General features: G+C 43.8%; 1 long non-coding RNA gene across 1 annotated transcript in view; it reads right to left on the bottom strand.

The window, feature by feature from the left end:
* Positions 1 to 2,123: 2,123 nt before the first annotated feature.
* Positions 2,124 to 6,000, bottom strand: part of LOC144691800 (uncharacterized) — a 78,564-nt gene continuing 74,687 nt past the window's right edge. Inside the window, exon 3 of the long non-coding RNA XR_013579222.1 lies at positions 2,124 to 2,232. This is a non-coding gene — a long non-coding RNA (uncharacterized LOC144691800). The remainder of the gene's footprint in view (positions 2,233 to 6,000) is intronic.

The raw sequence follows: 6,000 nt of genomic DNA, 5'->3' as shown, positions 1-6,000 counted from the left end.
TGGAGGCAAGTTCAATCGAGGCATTCAAGAGGGCATTAGATGATTATTTGAATGGAAACAATGTGCAGGAGTATGGAGAAAAGGCAGAGCAATGGCACTAGGCCATAATGCTCATTTGGAGAGCCAGTGCAGACATGATGGGTAGAATGGCCTCCTTCTGTGCTGTTAAAATTCTTTGATTCTGTGATTCATTTCTCCCTTAATCCCTGCTTCTCAATATCCTTTTTTTCAAAAGTGCCAAGTAGCAATGTGGGGTAGATTTTGCCTTTGACTTTGTGATTGTGTAAAATGGGTATTAGTAAAGCAGTGACCATTAAGCCTCACCCCATGTTTATTTATATTGACATCAATGGCAATACAGATCAGGAGAGATTCATAAGAACACAAGATTCGTTAGCACCTGTTTTACACTATCTCATAAAGTCAAAATATACTTCTTTGTCTGCTACCCTGTAATCTTTCCTAATCGCTGTCTAATTCTATAGGTTTCAATATGTTAAAAACCAGTACTATGTCCCTCCTCTATTATTCCTCCAACAAAATTAAGTTCATTTGTTTTAATCTTTCTTTGTAACTTAATCCCCTAAAGCATGGAGAGTCTTTCATTTGTCACCAAGAACGCTCTTTAAAAGGAAAGCTAGATAAGTGAGAAAAGAAAAGGAGCTGAATTTTATATTCCCCTGATGGGTGTGTTCCCCATGGGGCAGGAGAGAAATGTAAAATAGGGGGCAGCACATCAAATGGGTTGGGCACCCGTCCCACCAAATTCCCACCAACCCCCCCCCGAGCTCATCCCCCATAACGGAGTGGGGGAGGGGGCAGGTGGGCTGCCGATTCCTGCTATATTTAAATGAACAATTAAGGATCAATTTAGGTTTGTTATCAAGCCGATTGATCCTGATAATAATCTGCCCACACCATAAAACATTTGGCGTGTGTGGTAGGGTGGTAGCGGGAAGCCCGATTTTGTACCTCAAATGGTTAAAGGGCGGGAAGGAGGGGGGCAGTTACTGTTCGGGATCTGCCCTTCAGTTGAACTCCCCCCCCCTTTCCTTTCTATCTGCTCCCTCCCTTAAACCCAGCCCCTCCCTTCCCACTGCCCCTCTCCCTAACCTACCCAAACCCCACCTGGCCCAGGACCCCGGACTTACCTGCTCTGGGGATCCAATTCCTTGGGGTCCATTCTTCTCCAGTAATCCTGGCAACGACTATTGATTGGCCGGCAGCTCAAGAGGCAGGGCTTCTGTCCCAGTGAAGAGCAGAAGTGCCACTCAGCCCTCATTAGTCCACCCTGCAGCACTTAAGGGCCGCGGAGTGGGTCAGCGTGGAGCATGTCAGCTCCGCACTGACATGGTTTCCAGGTGGGGGTGCCATGTCTGTATTATTCAGCCCTGGAGCGATATGCAGTTAAATTAGATGAGGGAGGATTGTGTGGAGCAAAAATATCGGCTTCGACTGATTGGGTAAAATAGCCTATTTATTCTGTAAATTCAATGCAATCCTTAGATTGATCAGTACAAATAACAACTACAATTAAGAGTTCAAAAGTAGTTCCACTTGTAGTAGGTGGGACGTGTTCCTGACTTCCACTATAGTACAGCGTAATTATGCCCAGGTTTATATTAAGACAAAGTTACTTGGAAGGAATCTAATATTAGTTTGACGTTTGACCCCAAAATTGAGTTTTCATCTCCTTCCCCCAGTTTTCCATTTTTCACAGTCCTCACAACAATAGGCCACCATCCTGAATTAGATTCCGATTTGGCCAAGTATCAAGGTCGGGCCGTAAACAAGATTTAACAATGAGAACAATCGGTATCCGGTGCATGATATCATATCACTGATAACACCTCAACTCAGTTTAGTAATAGCTTTGTGTGAAATAATTAGGTTGAGCTTTGTTGAACTCAATATGATTATGGACACAAGTGTGAATTGGTGCATATGAGTGTTGGGCCAATGCAGATTTTTTTTTATTCATTCATGGGACGTGGGCATTGCTGGCTTAGCCAGCATTTATTGCCCATCCCTAATTGCCCTTGAGAAGGTGGTGGCGAGCTGCCTTCTTGAACCGCTGCAGACCAGTGTAGGTACACCAACAGTGCTGTTAGGAAGGGAATTCCAGGATTTTGACCCAGTGACAGTGAAGGGACGGCGATATCGTTCCAAGCCAGGATGGTGAGTGGCTTGAAGGGGAACTTCCACATTGCCGGGTAGACGTCAGTGTTGTAGCTTATGAAAAGATTTCGCTGGTGTCAGTAGCAAGTATAGATCAGGAGAGATGTCAACATTTTTCCTCCTTGTAGTACAAGCCCATGAAACAAAGCTGCTTATAATTGGACAATAATCACAATCTGATACAGGCAGGGCTCTGACATGGAAAATGGAAAAACATCATATGAGTGCAGTTAGCAATGCCCCTCCAAGGTTTAATGTTGAGCAATATGGGGACTCTGCTCAAATTCATGCTCGAGTCACACACTATCCTCATTTGGACATGTACACTATTCCTTCAGCATTGCTGGTAGGCATTCCCTAACTTATCATTGTGCGAACACAAGTCAGGAGTGCGATGGAATATCTCCACTTGCCTGGATGAGTGCAGCTCCAAAAACACTCAAAAAGTTTGACACCATCCAGAACAAAGCAGGCTGCTTGATTGGCACCCCATCCACAAACATTCACTCCCTCCACCACCAATGAACAGTGGCAGCAGTGTGTACCATCTACAAGATGCACTGCAGAAACTCACCAAGGCAGCACCTTACAGCCGCTTTCATCTAGAAGGACAAGGGTAGCAGACAAATGGGAACACCACCACCTGGAAGTAGCCCTCCAAGCCACTCACCATCCTCACTTGGAAATATATCGTCGTTCGCTGGGTCAAAATCCCGGAACTCCCTCCCTAACAGCATTGTGGGTGTACCTACACCACAGGGACTGCTATGGTTCAAGAAGGTGGCTCACCATTGCCTTCTCAAGAGCAATTGGGGATGGGTAATAAATGCTGGCCCAGCCAGTGATGCCCACATTCCGTAAATGAATAAAAAGAACACCATCAGCACAGGGATTGCAGCTGTTCGAGGAGAAGTCCAATCTCCACCTTCTCAGAGCAACTTGGGATGGGCCTTGTTAGTGTCACCAACGGTTTATAGACCTTAACACTCAGGTCAATTTGGAATCCAATTAGCCCCACTCTCCAGCTCTTTCCAAATAAACCTGGGCAGTACAGACACTGGAACAAGAAAATTCTGCCTTGTATTTTAAGAAAGCACAAATTAAGAATTTGATCTACTCAATCTCAGACGAGAGTAGTAATCAATTGGGTTTAACTATACAACCTGTTTCCTGTTTTACAACTGATAAATTATTTAATTACGTATATAAATAATATATTATAATGCGCATAGCAATGTGAAAATAAGGCCACACTTCACAAGCCTGTGTTGTGCATCAGCTGAATTGAGGACAGGTAGCAATGGTGTAATGAGTTCAAAATGAACCTTTTTATGACTAAAATAAGCTATTGTTCTTGCTCACCTGCCTTGTGCAGACAGGTTGCCAGTTGGAAAATAGCCCTGAGGATAAGCACAATCAAAACCAGTGTCTTTAAGGGTGTGACATTCAGCACTTAATATTAGTTTTCTCTGGATTAGCCTTGTACCTGACAGGATCGCAGCACTCATGGAATCTGATTTCAGATACTAGATTCATTATCTGGGTCATCGAGTTAAGTTACATGGACATTTTGCACCGTAAATACAAGGCTAGATCCCTTTTCATACAATCTCAGGTTCCATATGAACACCAACAACAGCCAGCTCCACCTCACCTCTCAATGTAACTCTTGACCTCTCTGTGTTTGATTTGTCAAACCGTTGACTGATATCCAATATTGGATGAGCAGAAATTTCCTCCAGTTAAATACTGGAAAGACTGAAGCCACGTCTTCAGACCCTGCCACAAAATCCCTTCTCTAGTCACTAACTCCTCACGAGCCCCCGTCTAGGGTTGAACTAGACTGTTTGCAACCTTGATCTTGTATTTGACCCCGAGCTGATCTTCAGACCTCAAAGCGTCTCCTTTTGCCAAGAACACCTGTTTCCAAATAAATAACATCACCCGTCTTGGATTGTGCCTCAACTGATCGGCTGCTGATACCTTAATCCATACCTTTGTTACCCTTCGACTCGACTATTCCAATGCCCTTCTGGCTGGCCTCCCATTGGTGGACTGGAAACAAAGATGACAGTAAGTGAGCAATGGCAGGACTTTAAGGCAGAGATAGTTCAGGTACCGAATATAATCTCATAAAGAAAAAAGATGAGGCAGCTAAAGCTGGAGCTCCCTGGACAGTGAGGGAAATAGAGGTTAAAATAAAACAGGGAATGGAGGTTTATGGCAAATGTCAGGGGCAGGATGTAATTGAAAACTCAGCAGAAAATAAGAGAGTTCAAGGAAAATTGTTAAAGAATGTAAGAGGGAGAAAGAGAGAGTGTGGAATAAAAGCAGAAAATGCTGGAAATATTCAGCAGGACTGGCAGCATCTGTGGAGAGAGAAACAGAGTTAGTGTTTCAGGTAGGGTTGCCAACTGTGATTAAATGTATTCCTAGAGGTTTCATCACATGATTTGCCCCATGTTCCAGCCATTCGTCAGCCAACACACCCATATTTGTGACGCACAGCCTCCCTACACTAACTGGAAAGCAAAGAGACTTTTATTACCCAATTGGATGGTGCTTGGCTGTCAACCAAACAGCTTTTTTTCCCATTTTCAATATTTTTAAAACTGGGGAAGAGAAATGTTCAAAGGGTATGAAGAAAAGAGAACAATTTTGTTTAACGTCCCAGTGATTTTTCTCCAGGGTTGCACACAGCAGTGTCCGAGAAATTGATCTTCAATTCCTGGAAACTCCAGACCAATCCTGGAGGGTTGGGAACCCTAGTTTCACAACAATCTCCCATTATGCCTGCGCCCATTGACCTATGTTGACTCGCAGTCAAGCAACTCTACATTTTTAAATTAATTTCAAATCCCCCCATGGCCTCACCCTCCCAATCTCTGTAATCCCCTCCAGCTCCATAACTCTCTTAAAATATCAGCACTCAGCTAATCCTGGCCTCTTGATTTTATTGGGTCCACCATTGGCGGCCGTAGCTTTCAGCTTCCATGGCCTCAGCTTGAAATTCACTCCCCTAAACCTCTCTGTCTCTCTTCATCTCTTTTCTCCTTTGAGAAATTCCTTAAAACCCACCTCTTTGACCAAGCTTTTGGCCATCTGACCTATACATCCTTACCTAGCTCAGCATCAAATGTTGTTTGATAACGCTCCTGTGAAGCACCTTGGGATTGTTTACTACATTAAGTGTGCTATTAAATTCGAATTGCTGCTGTTGTTGCTGACTTGTACATCCACGAGCATCACGTGAGTGATCACACTTGTTCCTATAAAAGGGAAGAAAGATCTCTGACAATTTGTACTTTCCTTTATTATAGTCTTTCCATTTCACTCCACCTTGGCAGAACCGGTTTGACATTAATGAAACATGTTTAACTGCAGATGTACGGTCGGCTCACACGCGTAATCTAAATTGCCCAACCTGCAGAGCCAATGGCATCAGAAGCACATTTTCCTGGCCCTTCTGAGCTGCCCCGAGGGCTTCAGTTAAAGCTAAAGTCACAGAGCCAGATTCTCTCTCCTGCAGCAATGGAAATCACAAGTTTCTGACCTTGGCTTGGGACGAAGGTAGGAGGGAAAATTAACAGCGGAGAGTGATACGGAGCCTGGAGTTCTGTCTTTGACATTTAAAGCCCTCGCTAGCATTAAAGAGGCAGTTTCTTTTCAACTGAAGCTTTGAATTTGGTACAGCCCTGTTGAGTCTTAAATAGACCATCGATCCCTGTCATAAATTAAAATAAATACTTGCAAATGCAGGAAAGACAAAAAACAATGGAAATAGGCAGCTGGTCATTCAGCTTGAGAAAGTATCTAGTTACA

The sequence above is a fragment of the Cetorhinus maximus genome, chromosome 16 (assembly GCF_964194155.1).
Source record: "Cetorhinus maximus chromosome 16, sCetMax3.hap1.1, whole genome shotgun sequence".
In the NCBI taxonomy this organism is placed as follows: domain Eukaryota; kingdom Metazoa; phylum Chordata; class Chondrichthyes; order Lamniformes; family Cetorhinidae; genus Cetorhinus; species Cetorhinus maximus.
This window is presented reverse-complemented; position numbering and strand designations above follow the sequence as displayed.